The sequence below is a fragment of the Hylaeus anthracinus genome, unplaced genomic scaffold (assembly GCF_026225885.1).
Source record: "Hylaeus anthracinus isolate JK02 unplaced genomic scaffold, UHH_iyHylAnth1.0_haploid 12002, whole genome shotgun sequence".
Lineage (NCBI taxonomy): Eukaryota > Metazoa > Arthropoda > Insecta > Hymenoptera > Colletidae > Hylaeus > Hylaeus anthracinus.
Window position 1 is genome coordinate 12,221,761 of NW_026534349.1, and position 15,702 is coordinate 12,237,462.

The following is a 15,702-nucleotide window of genomic DNA, read 5'->3' on the forward strand; positions in this document are numbered from 1 at the left end:
TCTGTTGTTGCCGGTCGGGCAATTTCATCTTCCTCGTATAGTACACTCGACAAAGTTGACAGGTTACTGAAGAGTACCCTCGAAACGTAAATTGTTAATTATCTGTTAACGTGGTTGTTTCGTTTACATTATTCAAAAATTGGAATACTATTCCAAATAATATTCGGACATATTTTAAGAAAAGTTCAGGTTTGATGTATCGACCAAGATCTATTTCAAATTCGAATCTCTAATCAATCTCACCAATTCATGTATACGAACAGAAATTGTCAACATTTTATTCGAATAATAGCTGACGAATAAAATCGATGTAAGGTAAATACTCAACAGCTACATTTTTCATTAATTATTATGAAATGTTTCATTCCATAATTTGAATTTGAATTTTTATTGGCCGAGTAACGTGTAAATAATTGTGTCCTTTTTGGTTAGTCGAAATTTGTATCGGGATAAGAATTTTACTCGTCTCTGTACTTGAGTGTATCTACGCGGACATGGAACTTTTACTGTCTTAAGGGGGTATCCTGAATTAGGAGGTTTAATAAAAGCGGTTTTTTCGTGAATTTTTTTAGGATTGAAAGAAATAATTAATACTATCGAATTTTTTATTCTATTTTCATACATATTTGAGTAGTCTTTACAAATTTTTTCAACAAGAAATATTCAAATCGAGACGACTGCGACGTACATTTGTAGAGCACCTCACAATTAAAACCTCCCATCGGCGGGAACGATGCAGGTCGTAATTTTGCTTCGACACAAAAGAATCAAAAGAAATTTTCGTTATCATACATTTTACTTCTATGTGAACTAAAAAAATTCATACGAAAAAAATTTCAAACAACTTCTTTATCAAGTTAAAGTGATTTTTTTCACCCAAAGAACTGGTTCTTTTTTTTTAAACTTGCAGTAATTTCACATTTCACCATGTTTACGGGGTTTTCTTAGTTCACATAGAAGAAAAATGTATCCAAATGAAAATTTCTTTTGGCTTTTTTTTTCGTCAAACCAAAATTACGACCTGCATCTTTCCCGCCGATAGGAGGTTTTAATTGCGAGCTGCTCTACAATTGTGCGTCACGGTCGACTCAATTTGAATATTTCTTGTTGAAAAAATTCGTACAGACTACCCAAATATGTATGAAAATAGGATAGAAAGTTCGATAGAATTAATTATTTTTGTCCATCCTAAAAAAATTCGCGAAAAACCGCTTCTTTATAGACCTCATAATTCAGGATACCCCCTTAACATAAATCTGTGAAGAACGAAAGTTGAAATAGTTTTAAAACTGCGCTTTTTGTTCATGCAGCAATGCGTTAGAATAGTGACGTAGACATTGGAAACACGTGTTATCAGAGATGTTATCATCCACCCAAACAAACAGTTAGCGGAATGTTTACCCGAGAATACAGAAAATTTTTAGCGACGACACGCGAGTGGATATAGGTGTAATCAGTTATTGACATAAGGATTAAGTAACATTTATTAGAATGATTCATGGTTAGGTCTTAATAAAGGCCGTTGCTTATGTTAATATTGATATTGAAAGAGAATTCCAGTTGTAAATCATACGTTCTCATGTTTGTTTCTTATAAAATTTTGTATTTCTTCACTTGCTCTCTATAAGCGTAATGGTTTCTAACCCTATCGATTGGTTTCTTTTTACATCGTTCACCAAATAAATAATTAACAGCTACTATTTAGAAATAATATATTAATATATTGTTATTGGAATAATATTTCCAATATTAATCTATTTCATTAATCTATGTTTATGTAATAATTTATGTTTCTACGTCTATTGTTGTATTACCTACTCTACACTTAATAACGCATGATTTACTAAATTAATACTTCTAATATCTAAACAATATTATTCCATCTTTTCACTAAAACAGTCAAGGGATTTGATCAAATCACTTACTTTCTTTAGGGAAATGACCTCACAGAGTTGTTGTTTTAACATCTCCCGTGAATTGATCATCAACCTTTGGGATTTGATGAAATCTCTATTTTTATCATTTCCCTGCGACATATGCACGCGTGCCGTGCATCGTTTCTGTTAATAAACACCCTCTAAGACGCGCGCACATTGCACGGTGCCGCAAAAAAAAAAACACTGCGATCGTTACTTTTACGCCAATTACGACAATTATAGAACGGCGAACGTTTTAATGCAAAATCAGTCGGCACGTTCTCTCGCGTACGATCGCGCCGCGTTTATTATTCCTACGGCTGGTTGCGTACATGCACGACCGTAGAGCACGACGGCGCAGGAGCCATTGTTCTTCGAATGAAAACCCTCGGCGACGCGAAACGAGTTCGAAAAACAAGCCGTGGAATCGGGACTATTATTCTTCCACGACCTGTCCGCGGCGAATAATAATTATGAAATGTTCCGTGAGACAAAGAAACCGCGGTGAAAAGACGGAGTCGCGTTACCGGGGTTTTACAATACACCTGAACATACCGTTTCCTGTGTGGATTTCGATCAACACTCTCGCGACATCTTCGGCTGATAGATAGTCAGGGGTGTACTCTGTCTTTTCTCAGTCAAAATATGGATTTCTTTAATCTTCTTCTTGCTCAGGGTCTTTAAAATATTTCTACAAAATGATATATTAAACGTATGCCAAGACTATGGCAAGATATACTAGTCATAAAGTGGTAGAAGAAAAATACAAAAACAGAGTAAAATTGGAGTTTTTGTACCTTTACTCAATTGTTCCTAGTTACGGTATTTATTTATAGATTTTCTTCAACAAAAGCTTGTTTTCTACGAAAAAGTGCGATCTATACGTAGACAAAAAGAAATTGGATATAATTTGAAAATTTCTATTTTTCCATGGCGATGGAAGAAATATTCGCGTTCTATTTTAACCGAAAAAATCAAAGTTTCTCATATATATATTGGCTCGTAACGCTTAAACTATTGAACCGATTGGAAAATAATGTCAAAAGCAATGGTTTGAAATTCGATTACCTTTAAAATGGCATCTTGCGCGACCCAATCGGACGTTTCTAACTCGAGATATGACCTAAAATGTGGAGTTACTTCAGAAAAATATCGAAAAAAAATTCAAAAATTCATATAAAAAAACCTATCCATAGAAAAATTTTTCTTTGCAATTTTATCGTTTAGCAGGCCAAAATACATAAAGAAAAAAATTGTGGCATTGAATGTACATTTTAGCTGCAAACTAATGTAATTTATCTGTTAAAGTTATAAATTATATAAATATTGTAAATGGTTGATAAATCAAAACCATAATGACTGTCAACAAATTATTATTATAGAGTCACGTATCTGATAAAATATAGCGAACATGATTATTATTGGCGTTTAATCATTTGGTGCTAAATAAGCTGCTTATAATTTACATCCTTATAGTAAAGCCAACTAACATCCATCGCTTAACCCTTTTAATGCTGGACGACGATATATCGTTGCGTATACGATGGCGTCTTATTGTTCGCATTGCAAGAAAGCTCTATCTCAAAATAAATTTATAAAACGTTATAAACGGTCTAATTTCATTGCAAAAGAATTTTAAAAAATTGTTTCGGCGTTTAACTATTTGTTATTCTCTATGCAGCGGTGGCGCACACGACGCTGTATCCAAGTCGAGTGCCGGTCACCGGTGACCGCCACAGCAGTCAACGTGTTAAAAATGATTGAAAATGTAATACTTATACTTCATACTACGTGACCTACATAAAACTGTGATGATTACTGTGCAAATATGGTTTGCAGGAGAGAAACTTGTTTCTATGTTTCTCATCGTGTTTTATATTTATATACCTTAAAATACAAATACAATTATATTAATATACCTTGAAATACAATTGACATTACATCAGTCTCTCTTTCTTCCGTAATACGCTGTATTTCGAATTTTTTAAACATGATTCTTAGTTTGGTTTTCAAACTAAGAATAACTAATTGGAGCTTTTTTTCCAAATCTTAGTAAATTTGTCAAATGCGTTCAGTTATCTTCGCATTGGCACCTATTTTTCGCTCGGCGCTAAAAGGGTTAACCCTTTGCGCTCGAAGCATTTTTCTATAGAATCCAATTCGGTCGATTTTCGTGATAAATTTCTATGAAACCAAAAACTGTACTTCGAAGAGAAACATCTACGAACGTTCATGACTCAATGTATTATTACTTCAATTAATAAACAGTTCTATTCTGATGTAAGCGAATTTGAAATTGCACAGTTCACAAAATCACTTTTAAATGACATATGTCGCTCTAGAGGCGCCATCCGAGCGCAAAGGGGTAATAGACGGAGTACTGATATCCACGATATCGAGCATTCATACATCCTAACATTCGAAACGAAAGTAGTTGGTCCTACGAAGAAAGAAATATCTTTCACAAACTGTACTAACTTATAGCCCGAGTCAATACGACGCGCCACTAACTCTCACGAGTAGTTGATGGTACAACAAAAACAAACCGGTGGACACACGATGTAGCAAATGATATGCGTGTTCCTGTTTCGGACGAGTGAAATCAGCGATAATGGGGAAGACGGTTGGCATTCCACGGTTAAGTAAATCAGCCGTTCGATCCCCATTCTCGACGGACGTAACGGTGCTCGGTTTTCGCGTCCGTAGATTCTTCGTTTCAGCGTAATGATTTTATTACCCGGCGTACGCGCCAATTTACGTAAGTACGCGCGACCGCTTCTTTTTCCCTTGGTTGCGCGCGGTGTAATCCGTTTCTCATGACACGACGGGACCGCTTCGAACGGGGGACTCGTTAAACGTAACTTGTAACTCGGTACCAATTTACGTTGTAGCCGGCGTACTGAGCGATTTAATGCATTCTGATGCTAATAAACCGTTTCCGCGGATGGTACACCGCTCTCCACGTTAATCGGTGGACGTTTGCTAGCCTTCGATTCCGTCAGTCGGCAGTGCAATCGATTAAAAGTGCTGCAAAGATCCAGACAAGCCGATTTAGGACGTAGTAGCTTAGGCGTTAGTTAGATAGTTTTCTATGTAATTTTAGGTAGGAAATTTCTAATCTGCAAAAACATAGGCAGCGTTGAAAAAGAAGAAAATTTATACAACTTAGAAAATATTTCGGAATTCAAACCACTTGTTTGGAATTAAATGGCGCCAATTTCTGTTCTGTTTTATTTAACCCCTTGCCTTAGATCAACAGTTTCAAAACCATTTATATAACAATTTCAATATGTTTAATAACTTTTCAGCATTCAAGCAGGCCCCATTGAACCCGCTGTTTTGGTTTTTCGAATGTTACGTCAACTTTTTGGGAATTTGTCCCATTGACATTTATTGATGAAACTAATCCGACGCATCAGACTTATAGTTTTTGTTGGGCCATCGTTAACCCGATTACCATAGTTAACCCGATTACCATAGTTATGCTAGCAAGGGATGCAAGTCGTTTCACTCTCTGGCTATTGAACGAATGTTAATTGCTCTCTTAATATCGCATCCAATTACAGATAAGCAAACGGGTATATATAGATTAAAACGGTCTTAGAAAGTGGGAACGATCCAATTTTCTTGAAGGAGATTGCACTGCAATCGCAACATGTTCTGAATCTGTGTGTTCCGACAATCTCGACAAACTGGAATAGATGTATGTACTAGAAACACATTAGTACGAAGGACTTCTTTAAATAATAGCAAGAAGAGTTGCTCATAGAATACGTATGGATTCATTATTATTATTATTAAACTTCTTTATCTTCTACATTTAAAGCTATAATATGTACATGTATAAATTTCACTAAAATTTAGACAGAATTGTGTCAAGCAAAAGAGACGAGGTACTATAAGTATACTATTATTGAAATCTAATCTTAATTATGGCGCAAATAATTATTTTTTTTCTTAAGTGGAAAATATACCGACTCAAAGATCAATGTCCTTTTTAAGAAAATGTCAATGACTTTGAAATCTCTTTGAAAATAGACCTTGAGAACATGCTAAATGCTCCACCCTGTATAATAAATGAAAAAAACTATTTTGACAAACATTAGAACTCGGAAACTACGCGTAATTCTACTAACATAACTAACGTACTATAATATCTCGGAAACTATTAATTTTAGAATAGATACACTTCAGCAATTTAGTCAACAATTCTCCAAATCGAAATTTGTCTCGATTAAGATTTCGAGAAAACTGGTTTTCGTGTTTTTTAGAATTCTTAATGCTACATCCATCAAGAAATAGTATATCCTTTTATCGTTGAGAGGTAGCAGTAGATGAGGAGGATGTAATATTTTGGAAATGTCAAATTATTTTCTTGCGAACTTCCGTTACATTCTAGCGCGATGTGTTAACGAAGTTAATTTCAAAGATAGGAGATTGCGAATCCATATAAGGAAGTACGATATTGCCGTGTTATCCATTAACTCGGTGGCGAAGTGTTTGAAATTGATAAAAGTCGCCCGCGGGATACTTTCGATATTAATTAGTCGGCGTGAAATACGTTCTAAACACGTTTGATAGCATACGCGTTTCCAGAAAAATCGTGAACGATGTTTCGGATCGGCGTTATGCGGCAAACTTTAATCACGGTAAACCAAACAAGTTCCATTAGAAACAATTATACGGAATAACGAATAAAAGAAGGTTGCTCCTATCACAGCGTTGGATCGTACAACGTAATCGAGATCTAAGAATGTAAACTACCGTGTTCGCTTTAATGAGCACGCGTCAATCACTTTCATAGTAATCCGGATATGAAGTAACGGTTGTAACGATGATACATTTCTGCAGATGATTCCAACTTTAATTACAATCACTTAGCGAGACACTGGACATTTACTCATAAACATGTCCAATCGAGCAAATTACGTTAATTAAATTGAAATGAGACTAATGAACGTTGACTTTACATTTTTAAGTTACTGTAATGCGTAAGTATTTCATCAAGGAGAAATGTCGTCGGACATAGATTTTACTCTGCAACGCAATCATTTCAAATAAGGTGCTGTCTTTTCAATTGTCACAATTTTGATCAGCGTGCCTGATTTGTTCACGAATATTCGAGACGAGTCTCGAACTTGACCCGTAGAACAAAAAAAGGAATTAAAGTTTCGTAAAGCTATTCGAAACACACACACGGATTTATTCACAAAAAGTAAGTTCTCTGCAAGGATAGCGATGATTGGTTTCGTAGTTTAAACTCGTCTTTTTAGTTTCATCTTTTTCTTTTTGTTACATTTTATTCATTATTTTTGGAGACGAACGAAATATCAGTTAGTTGATCACGTGTTCGATACATTTGCCCTTTCATTCGACGACCACAAGATTCAATTAAGAAATTTTCCTCTTTACCCATATGAATAACCTTCATCTTTTTAGCCACGTAAACCATATAATTTTCATATATTTATTGTAATCTTACAAGATGTACGAATTTACAAATTTTTAAGCTTTTTTCACGTGTTCATTACAAGATTGCAAAACCTTGGTAGATTTACCACTTTATTTTATATTATTTTGACATTAAAAAAGGTACGCGTTATGCGTGTCCATTTCTTATATGTATATAAGTTTATAGATAATCACACACGTATAATAATTACATACAAGTGTGTAAGAGACGAGATGAAGTTAATAATGTTCTTACAAAAACTAACCTCGATTCTAAAATCTAATCTCATATTATCTGAAACTCGCATTGCTCGTCGACGCAGTTGTGTGTAGATATTTCTCGAATACCGAGCAAAATTGATGGTTTTCTTGCGCGCTACGATAGAAAGTAGTTCAGGGACATCTCGAATTAACTGCTTCTGCTCGTTTAATTCGTCGAGTTTAATGATTCGAAACGTTATCATTCAAACCCCTAACAGTTTTCCGTGACGTTTCTCCGTTACGGGCATTGAATTTATTAATTTTTTTACATTCTTCTGACGGAATTTCTTTACACGCTGATTTAATTGCCTCTCGTAATTCATCTTTATTTTGTGGTTGTTTCTTGTGAATTAAATTCTTCCATATTCCCCATAAATTTTCAATTGGATTTAGATCTGGACTATTGGCTGGCCACTTCGTACTTCTAATTCTATTATTCGTTAAATTATTTTGTACTAATATACATGGATAGGATTTTCAGACTCGATTTTCTCGAAAGCGAAGGGTCAAACGAAAAAATGTTATTCCTTTCTTTTCGACTTATTTTTACATGTAGTATCACCCTCTGCTCGGTTCTACCACCCGTCTTGCCACACCCTGTATGTTTCCAAGTTTATATTTCGAAACAGTTTTTCTACGCCACTTTGCCGGCATGTATATAAATACTCGAAAACTTGAAAATTCCAAGTATTTGAATACTTGCGGAGTAGCTCGAATATTAAGTCGCGCAAATAGTACCAGTTCTCGTTACGACTTGCTGGCGCTTCATGAATCGCATTAAAGCGATGATTTATCGTTCCTGCGTGAGCACTAGGGTCGTAAATCGATCAGTAGTGATTGAACACGACAATCGAAACGGTTTAACGCCGACGATAAATCGATGCGACAAACAACGAGTAAAACTAACGCGCGAATAGAGTACTATAGACTACAGCCCTTAGGTTAACCAATTGTATTCAAAGAGACACTCTTGTTGCCTCCGCATCTTGTTTTCTGTGAAAATATTGGTAACATTAGCAAAGTTTGTTTTAAGATTGTATGTTAGATCAATTAGCCTGTTACCATAGATATTGTAAGATCAGAATATGAAGGTCAGGATGGGCGGTAGGGCGTATTAACCCTTTGCACTCGAGAGGTGACTCTCAGTCATCGTTATGTTTCACGGAGCAAATCTACAATACTCAAAGTTTTTAGGTTCAATCTAAACTTCAATCTTCAAAGTTCGACGTATGAATAAAATGATTGTCGGTAAGGTAAAGGTGACCTTATTCAAAAATCTCGATAACTTAGAACTCATAGCAATAGAATGTTAAGAAGCATCTCGAGTTGCTCGCAGAAACCAGAAAAAAAGACCTCGAGTGCAAAGGGTTAATATTGTCTGGGATACAATACAACTCATTCATGTCCGATCATTTCTCGCCAATTCTACTTACGGAGTTCATTAACCCTTTGCAGTCGAGAGGTGACTCTCAGTCACCATTAGGTTTCACGCAGCAAATCTATCAGAAATGATGTTTCTTTAGGTTTAATTTCTTTGGAACTCGAAATATCAATAAAATGATTGTCGGTGCGGTAAAGGTGACCTGATTCTCAAATCTCGATAACTTAGCATTCGTGGCAATAGAATCTTAAGGAAGCATCTCGAGTTGATACCAGAAAAAAAGGCCTCGAGTGCAAAGTGTTAATAATGACGCGTTGCGTAGTCGTTGACTGTTCGTTGTATTTTTGTATGTCTCGTCAAAGCGAGGGTCGATACAATTCTTGTTGGATTTTCTCTTCGCTAAAAGAGAAAATTTTCGTTACAAAAACCATCTGTGCGCGTTTGGGTTTCGTTACTAGACACAAGTCAAGAGGGTGCAGCTGCGTCCCATCTTGGCTTGTTTAGACGAAGTATGAGACCGATAGGGTCTATAGTTCAGTAACAAAATTCTTCGTTACTGACCTCACTTTCATTCATTCGAGCTGCTTCTTTCATGCAGAACAGACGTGCCCTTCTTAGTGTTTCTAATAAAGTTTGTAAAGTCAACGTCGAAGAGAAAAGCCTAGCTCATTTATTCCACCGCCTATATTCCAATAATTCTAAACCTAAACCGTGTTGTCAGAAATTAGTAATTTCAAATTACGGTTCGTGAGGATACCCTTGACCGGCCCTTCTGATAATTCTCTGCGAGTATGCAAGACAAATGTTGGAACTAACTGACCATGATCATTTATTTGAGGTAAACAGCAACTTTACATCCTACATCCGAGTATTTTAATGTATTATCGTGGATGCGCGTTTATTCGTCCAGCGCGGTACACATTTCTTCTCCCATTTATTTGTCAGCCGCTGCCACAGGAGCAGGTTCCCAGATGATATAAATAGGTGAAAAAAAAAGATAATAATAGAAGACACGGCGTAACCATAAAGTAGCCGATTGACTGAAAGAAATGTGAGAAACGCGGCGATTTACGCGTAAACTTTCCTGGCGCAAGCATAATACGCGATGCTACTATTATCGTCGTCATCGGCGTAATCATTATGGTCATTATCATTCGTTAATTACCGGCGTCCAATTACGAGCCTACATGTTTTTACATTTTTCTATCTCACAGGGAACGCTTATTTTCGATTCCGTTCACCGTTACCGTTTCAGCCGAGATCGCGAGAGTGTCTAGATCCATTATTAAACTCACCCGGCCATTTATTTCCGTGTTTTCAGTTCGCGGCGAAAAATAGTCGAGAAACAAGGGCGGTCGTATGGAATAATTAGAAGAAAGTCGCAACCGGCAGAGCTTTCTACCGTGAAGCCTGTCCGTCAACAGAAGTGATTCAATTAAACAGAATTACTTCAGCACCGTGTTATTACCGTACGAGTTTTCGCAAACGAATATAGTTCACGCGACGTTGAAGTGACAAGTGTGGCTTGTTGAGAGGTTAATGGTTTCATCGCTGTGCTTCAATAAAAAACGAAAATTAAACTGTTTCGAAATTTATTTTGATAGACTGTGTATGTGTATATGTATACATGTATGTATATAAACGGTGGTATGTTTACGGATTTCATTGCTCTACATATATAAGAATTAATTAGTAAATTATTAATGAAGAATATAATAGCTATGTAGGATTTAGGGACAAGCAAAATAGGAAGGCGTATACAGTAGTGCTTACAAAAATTAGATCACCATAAATATATTTGTAGATTAATTTTCACGTGTAACGGTAATAACTGTATACGTTCTTGGATTAAAGGAAAAATAGTTTTTGAAATTGTTGAAAAATCTGTGTGTTGAAAGATTAATAATGGACAATGAATAATGAACTTGAATAAGGAACAATTATTATATATATTGTGTGAAGTTGAATAGAAAAATGAAAGAAAAGACTGGCGAAATAAAAATTAACTCAGCGCTCTCTATTCACGTATGTTTGCACAGACCATATGTCGTCGACTAACTAGTCACATCATATATCGTCTTCCTCGTTACCGTTGAAAGTCCGTTACTCTAAACACTTTATCTACCGGGCTATTTAGAAACAGTCTTTAATTCAGAAAAGAATCTTCTACAGTAACGTACACCAATCTAGGTTGGCAATAATTCCTCCATACTGTTACTAGGTATTAGGTTGTCCTAAAAGTTTCTTTCGTGAGTTGCATTCAATTATTTTCTGTGCCAGTGTTTATATAAATAGACAATCTAATTTTTTAGACATTGATGCTGTAACAGTATTGGAGCGAAATGAATTGTACACAATTTTGTAATGTAATATAGAACATAAAATATTGTGTATGTATTAATTATTAATAAAACGAAAGAAACTTTTGGGACAACCTAATACATTAAAAGCCAAGTCTGGTTCCAAAAACTGAACAATATAAGTAGACAACCATCGACACAGTAAATAAATTCGAAAAGCTAAATACTGGAATTAAAAGGCCCGTAAATAGGCTCCCGGTAAATAAAGTGTGTTTTCGTACAGCGCCGGTGATCTGTTCCTTTGTTCTTTACGCATTCACACGGATACCACACATACATATTTTCTTTTATTTATTTTCGCATTCTATAATACGAAAATAAATATATATATATTTCCAACAATAGTTTATTTCAATACAAGAATTTAGTGCGACTACCATATTTGTATCTAAAAAATGGTGCAATTTGTATGTGCATTACCGTAAATAACCGTAAATTCAAGTTTCAATAAAAAGTAAATACATATATGTACCGGGTGCAGGATGCGTATCAGAAGTGTAAAAGAATTCGCAACAATATTCGCAAAATGTACGAACTGCATACGAAACGCTGGGAGTTGGTCACAGCTGATTTCTTGGTGTGCGATTTGAATGTTTCACGCGGAACTGAGCACAAATCAACATGAAAATTGATCGTGAAATTATGGCGAGTGTCTAGAACGTTCTTCTCCTCTGTGTTCTTCGTATAATATTGTTGCAACTCGAATCGCGCACGGTATTGTTCTTGCGTCGATGGAAAACGATACGCCGCGAAACGATGGCAGAAGTTGTCGGTTTTTACGAGACGTTACTCAGGCTGCGGCTTCCGGGATCGTCGGCGAGGGTAGCCGAGTCGAAACGCAAGAAGCAGACGATGATCGTTTTGCAGTAACCGACCGAACGGTCTGCGAACGGCCCATTAAATCGGGCCGTGAACGATCGAGAACCGGGAATGAGATAACGATTCGTTCACGCTAACGCGCCGCTACCGTATAAACGATTTCATTGTACAAGCTATTGCGCAACAATGCCAGGAGCACCGGTCCCGTTTGTCATCGGCTGCCACGCCAAATTTGGCACTCTCGCTGCGAAATCACCATTTTCCCTCTTACGTCGTTTCGCGACTGACCACAACACCGTTCCAGGCAATTATAACGAGTAACTTTAATATTCGGACGCTTTACAATCTTTATTTTGTCGCTTTGTATCTTTTCTATTTCTATTTAAGGTTCTACGTCGCATCGACTACGAGGTCATTAGTGTCTTTCCTTTGAATGGTACGAATCTTCATTTCCTCGAAGGATGTCATTCACCGTGGTGCGCTTATCAATTCAAAGAAAAACTTCCTTCGAAGCAAAAGTTTCCCTTCCCTAACGACTAAGAGAAAGGATTATATTCATCTCCATGAATATTTTAGCAAAACTTACACCTTTACGGACGATGTCACGTCACGTCATCTCTTAGACAAATACACTTCTCTTATTATCTGGCAAAGTGCTACTCCTCCTGAATCACTTGAGAGTCCTTCCTGTGGTCAGTTGGTATCTTCATGTATCTTTGAAGTATGTCATTCATCGTAATGCGCTTATCAGTTCGTGTTTCCTCTCCACTAGCAACTAAGCGTAAGATATAGAGTTGTTCTCTTTTCTAAATTTTGTAGTTTGCATTTTGGTCTGATTTTTCACTCGCTAAATCTACGTAATTTTTGGTTTGGAATCGGTGAGATTGGAAATTTAATCTCTCTTTCTAATGGTATATTTAGTTTTAATTTTGCACTGTAACTTGATGGAGTTATGGCCATTTAAAGAGTGTAAGGTCGAAAACACGAGAAAAAAATTAAAAGTCAAAATACTTTTAAAATAAGGGGTTTTTCGAAAAATGTCTCGGAGGAACTTCTTGTTGGAAATTAGTTGTAGAATCGATTCCCTGAGTTTGCCCAGACTTGACTGTAGACGTCCTGTATATAAAGTCCAACCGAGTTCAGATTAGTTTCAGTTTTACAAGTTTCAGTTCAGGATAGTTCAGTTCAGTACGTGACACCTTTACTTGTACAATTTTTGTAATCTTCCTTCGACTAAACCCATTCTGAATAAAACCTAAGTTGCGATGGAAGACTGGAGTTGATTCGAAGATCCTTCCATTCTCTTTTTTCCTGCGGCATAACAGTACACCGCATCTCAAAACTCTGTGGTCTACTTGCTCAATCATGTTAGATCTTCTCATTCCCCATCTAGGTTAACTACTCAAGAATACGTTCTTTGTCCTCTCTTATTTAACATCTATGTAAGCGATTTGGCACGCGCATTTGCCAACCGTCAGGTGTTCATATTCTCTGCCACTATTCAGTTGATTGAGGTATTTAATCCTAACTACATACGTAGAGTCTGCTAAGTGTGAAATTGAATACGACTCGCGCATGCTTTTGTATGTAATATGAGTATAAGAATATATTTAGCGTTATTTCTACGACGTGCAAGTCCAAATTGAGCTTGAAACCGACATCGATTGCGCTACATGGATGCTTACAGTTACTTATTTTCCCTTGCTATCAAAAGTGTTCTTATTTTTTCATAAGGAATCACCTCGTGCCCGCTGGTATATGTTATTCGGCAGCACCCGGTATAACAAATATGAGCTAGTGTTACATGGAAAAAGAATATGTGAATACTGTTCACTGAATAGTCTATACCTTAAAAAAGCGACAAAGAGGATATATATAAGAAAGTAAAAAGTGGGAACATGTTTTGTATGCCATGGTGCAATTTGTGAAGATAAACAAGGAAGCCTAAGATTGCAACTTAAAAGATAGAAACAATCGATCTATGACTGCTTCACACATTATCGCATATTAGAATAGTATGAAATTTTGATTTTTGACATAAATGTGTTCCTCAATGTCTAAAGATTCACGTAAGCTCAAGTGTCATTACAGTAAATTACGTGCTTTATAAATTACGTTTCATAATACGACATGATTCCTGTTTGCACGTTCTGTAACGAAATTGCTCTGAGTGCAAGCGGTTAATACAATTAATTTCCAAGAGAAAAACGGATAGAATCCAAGTAGAAAACAGGGGGGTCTTTTGACTAGAATTCAGACGATTCTATTCGTTTACTTTGTTCAATATCTTTACCAGTGACGGGCAAAACCCTAGGCTTCAAATAAATCTGAAGTTTGCCGACATGTTTGTCTCATTTCCTCTTTTGAACATTTTCCAAAATGAAGGAAACGAGACAAACATGTCGGCAAACTTCAGATTTATTCGAAGTCCAGGGTTTTGTCCATCACTGATCTTTACCTACCAGAGATCTTAACCCTTTCGATCTCTGGTAGATAAAGATATCGAATAAACTAAACAAACGAAATCATCTGAATTCTGGTAATCGCCTATAGAAATGCTAAAAAGACACGGTCGCGATTGAGGTACGCCATCCAGTGATCTCGGCGAGCGACCAAATAACGATAAATCACGCGAGACCACCTCGGTAAGATCGCGGCGCCCATAAGTCGTCGCCTGGCGTTCCATGTAAACGCATCACGTGGGTGTAAGCACGTGTAGCAATGCCGCGGTCCTCGGCCTGCATGGGAAATCAGTCTGACGTGCCTGAATTTCAACCGATCGAACGTGAATTTCAGCGAGCTTGCACGGCTTCCTCTCGCGCATTCCATGCCCGTTACACACAGCGACTCGGCATTCCAACGACGGAGTTCCTTAAGCCGCGTCCACAGTACGCCCTGGGTATCCCAGGTGCAACAGCACTCGCGTTCCTTTGTCTTTCGGGGAGAACAAAGAATATACGCGCGCCGCCGCCGCCGGAAGTGTCGATTTTGTACGCAAAATCGCTTCCCCTTGTCTTGAGTAAACGTTCCCACGACCTGTCGTAACTTACTGCGCGACGACAGCTGTAGCTAGCAGTTTGGAAGCCTAGTCAGGGGACTCTTTTCACCTGTGGCTTATTAGTCGCTGAAATATTCGATCCAGGCTTCGTAACGTTCGGGATTATCGAGGATGTAGCAATAGATAGACATCGAAGCAGTCGTCAACTTTGAAATGCAACGTTGAAATGTAAAGAAGCTTGACATTGTACTCGAAGTGTGTCTCTCTCTGTCAACAATATACGACACCGCAGGTTCAAACTGCTGTAAGTTGATGTTTCATGTTTTATTGCTTTCAGTATTTAACTCATTCACTGTCAGCTAAATTTAGAATGTTTTCCCGTGGATGCCATTGTTTAAAGAAGGAGTCTGGTCTAGCAGGTCTAATAAAATCAACTTTTCTTTTTTCTTAAACATTTTTCTAACCATGTGACCATTGGTTTTTCTAACCAATTCGAACTTAGACGGGCAGTGATCT

The 15,702-nt window shown here is 37.0% G+C and overlaps 2 protein-coding genes across 3 annotated transcripts in view; both read left to right on the forward strand.

The window, feature by feature from the left end:
• LOC128891874 (uncharacterized) overlaps positions 1 to 15,702 on the forward strand; it is a 193,969-nt gene that overhangs the window by 103,256 nt on the left and 75,011 nt on the right. The gene's annotated exons all lie outside the window — the stretch shown is intronic.
• LOC128891848 (uncharacterized) overlaps positions 1 to 15,702 on the forward strand; it is a 78,171-nt gene that overhangs the window by 7,269 nt on the left and 55,200 nt on the right. The gene's annotated exons all lie outside the window — the stretch shown is intronic.